Source organism: Aulonocara stuartgranti (assembly GCF_965226115.1).
Source record: "Aulonocara stuartgranti genome assembly, chromosome: 15".
NCBI lineage: Eukaryota > Metazoa > Chordata > Actinopteri > Cichliformes > Cichlidae > Aulonocara > Aulonocara stuartgranti.
Window position 1 is genome coordinate 26,434,222 of NC_138951.1, and position 3,680 is coordinate 26,437,901.

At 33.8% G+C, this 3,680-nt stretch overlaps 1 long non-coding RNA gene across 2 annotated transcripts; it reads left to right on the top strand.

Moving 5' to 3' along the window:
* Positions 1–41: 41 nt before the first annotated feature.
* On the top strand, positions 42–2,490 carry LOC309690162. 2 transcript variants are annotated; one of them, XR_014271622.1, is made up of 5 exons: positions 42–514; positions 816–876; positions 1,817–1,962; positions 2,059–2,159; positions 2,288–2,490. It is a non-coding gene; the product is annotated as an uncharacterized lncRNA (long non-coding RNA). The 2 variants fall into 2 exon arrangements; XR_014271621.1 differs by having other exon boundaries at positions 42–876.
* Positions 2,491–3,680: the final 1,190 nt, after the last annotated feature.

Here is a 3,680-nt window from a genome sequence, read left to right on the forward strand (position 1 = left end):
ATAGAGTGATGCAGTAACTTTAACAGATTTGAGAAGTTTAGAAAGAGTGATGTAGGAAAAAACGGACACCGAACAGCTCACAGCGAAAAGCTGTTTGTGTTAAACTCGGCTCTTAGTAAAGTCCTCAGCTCCGAAGCTGCTTTCAGGTCTCGAAGTGAGAAACTCTTTTATGCACTAAAGGAAACGTTTAGACTGAACTTGAGTATTTTTGTGTGAACCACTTTGTTTATAGAACCACGTTGTTCTTTCCTCAGCTGTTTTACACCAGCTTTTTATTTTGACATGTTTTCTGTTTTTATTCATTTCAAAACCTATTTTTTCCCCTGGAAATGCCTTTTTGGGTTTTTTTTTTTAATGCCGTTTAGTTTTCACAGTTTGTTCATCCTGTGTGTCCTTGTCAGTTTTCTCTTGTGTATCGATTCATCATCTCCCAGTTATTAGTCTATTTCACGTGTCAGCGCTGACAAAGAGCTTTACAGGTCCATCTCAGAACAGGAGTGCTTTCTTTGACTAAGTAATTCATCAGGCCTTTTACCACCACTTGATTAAATCCATGGCTGCAACATAAAAATTCTAATTTATTGATTAAGATAGACCTTCTAAGTTGCAAACTTTATTTTTTTGGGTTGTGTTGAAATAATAATGTTGGTAATTACATTAAATTAATTTTATATGTAATTTGAAATTAAATCCCAATGTTAGTGGGTTCAAAATAAAATTCAAGTTGTAATTACTTAAAGAAATTGAATAGATAACTTATTTTTTTTCCACTGTAACTTCTGATTTCAAATTCCCTCCCCTACCGACTTAACTAGCCCAGGCAAATTCACACATGTTGGGTTGCATGGTGCAAGCTTTTGTAAAAGACATTTCAAGGTAAGTAACATTTCATTTACAAATAACAGTTCTACCAAAGCAAAGCATTTGTGCTAGTCACCTGTAGTGGATTTGTGTATGATGTGATGCTCATACAGATAAGGAAATACTTTGCACTACCACATGTAGCTAATGCTAGCCATTCTAAACTTTAGCACAGCAGAGGATAAGACTTATAAAGTTTCATTTGACAAAAGTCTTCAGCTAGAGAGTGCAACTGTGGCTAGGAAAAGCGTGGTTAAAGTTTTGCTACACAGTGCAATCTAATTTCGACCATAGGCTGATTTTGTTTTTCTTTTTACCAAAATTAGAAGCCTTAAACTGTGAATAGTTTTGTCAGAGGGATAACCTAGAGGCTTCTTTTTTCCATCTGGCTCACCTATTTTATGTCTTTATAAAACTTGCATGACCTATACGTAATATTACATTGTAAATGATTTTGGTTAGTATTGTGATACAGCTTAAAGTAAGTATTGTTCTTGATCTTAAGAGCTGTAGCTATCTTTGTTTTTGTTTGTTTTTTAAAAAAAATCAGATTGTGTGAAATATTGTTAATGTCATTCCAATAGCATTATTCTGGCATAGGCTATGTGAATCTACTTAATATTAAGACTTTATGTAAGCAGTTAGTATAGTGTGATAATCTGGGGTCATTAGTGCTTTGTTAAACTGGGACACATTTTTTACAAAATGGGCTGGGAGTGAACAATGTGTAAATTCGAAACCTCTGCAAAAACAGGGTTGCTAAAACATTACAGATTACACCACGGTTATGGTGGGGAAGTCTCCCTTGTCTTCACCAAGATTGTTTTTGTTCCCTCAAAACTTGGGGTAGCCTTAGATCACATCTATCCTCTTTAAATAATGTATTACAGCATTCATTAATGCAGTATAGCTAATAGTCTGCAAGGTTTAATTCTTCTGTTTGTGTGGTCTACAGATACAGGAGGAGTTCAAGAGAATAACCACTGTAAGCCTTGAATGGCTACACTTGACCATTGCACCCCAAAACTGATGGATGTCATTTTATCAAGGGGAGGAGCTAAGGGAGTGAGAATCAGGCAGATCAAGGACATGCTTCTTGAGGTAGGACAACTATTTAGACTTTGGGTAGCTTTGAAATGAACTTTGTTGGCAGTCACCCATGTATTTTATACTCATACTTTATTTTTTCTTAAATAGCACAATACAATTGAAACATGCAGAGAAGTAGCCATCTGCTGCCTTATCACTTTCCTTGGAGAGAAGGACGAGGACCTTTTCATGGAGTTTTGGAGTTTGGTGTAAGTAATTCAGCATTGTGTGTGTGTGTGTGGGGTATCCATTGATCATCTGAATTCATTAAGATTCAGTAAGTATAAAAGTCTAATCTATAATTCACTAACCTATTTTTTAAAATTTGCTTTACAAGGACACTGAAGAACTTAAGGCAGGTGATGAAAACTGCCATCATCAGTAACCGGTACACCCGTGGATCTAACCATAAGACTGCAACCATTGTGTTTTGAATCCTGTATGTGTAAAATTGATCTTAAAGGTGTTTGCTGCATTGTGTAATAGAAAGATGCAAGATCTTGTAAAGTTTGGTAGGCATTGAAAGTTAACATTTACTGAACACTTGCATCGAAGTATTACTGCAACAAAATGTTTTCTAAGTAGATTTTTTACCAATTGAACACATTTGTTTCTGTGGTGTTAAATACATAAAGGCATATTCTATAACTTGGCTGTGATGGTATAAATCTAAATTTCTGGTTTATTTTCACTTTTTAAATACAAAGTGTTGAAATGCCTACTGTTAAAAAATAAAAAAGTTATTTGATAAAAAAAAATGTTGAATGAATTCCTTTCTTAAAAGCTATTACAATAAAAAAAAAAATAAGAGAAAGCTAAAATGATGATAATAATGATGAAAATCAGCAACTTAATATTTTAAATAATGAACTTTAAAAATTGTTTTTGTAATTGCTGTAATTAATTACATAACACTTAAAAACATATTTTTAAGTTGTTTACTCATAAAAATTATGTTCCTCCAATTACTTTTTCCACATTATTTGAAATGATTTTTAAGCTACCAAATATTACGTAAATGGTAATTAAAATCACCTTTGATTATGGAGGATAATTTAATTCCCGTAACTCAATATAGTTTGTTGGTTCAATCTAATTTCAACATAAGTTATCATAACTCAAAAAGAGTAATGGAAACTGTTGCGTTAATTTTTTTGTTGAGCTTAAACAATAGTTTTTAGAGTGTATGTTTCTGATGAGTTTCAGCCCTAGATCCTTCACAGATCATCAGTAGTTGTTCTGTTCCGTATGGCTGTAATTCCTGCTCTGACCACAGTGTGGTGTGGTTAAGATGGTCGGTGTAATTAGCGATGTCCTGTTAGTACACAGGTATGTCTGCCTGATTATCTGTAATTCCAGCTGGTCTGAAAGTCCAAACTGATGATTTTCCAAGTATGTAGAAAATGAAAAGGCTCCGCTCACATAAAACTGAACATATGTCATTGTTTTAGGTAACACTCATATGAGAGTAAACTGAAATATTTTAAGTGATCGCAGAGTTTGACCATTTCTTTACATTTGATTTTTTTGCCAATTATTTGTCTTCCAACTTATGAAATGCTTCAGACTGCTCTTCACTGACTCACAGAAACATGTAAAATAATAATGTAAATAAAAACTGAAGCAGTGAAGCGTCTAAACAAATCTGTGCCACTGACAAAACTTGTGGGAAATAAATGAGAGTGAAAAAGTGAGTGCTGGGAAAGAAAAACAGGACAGACTCTCACAGG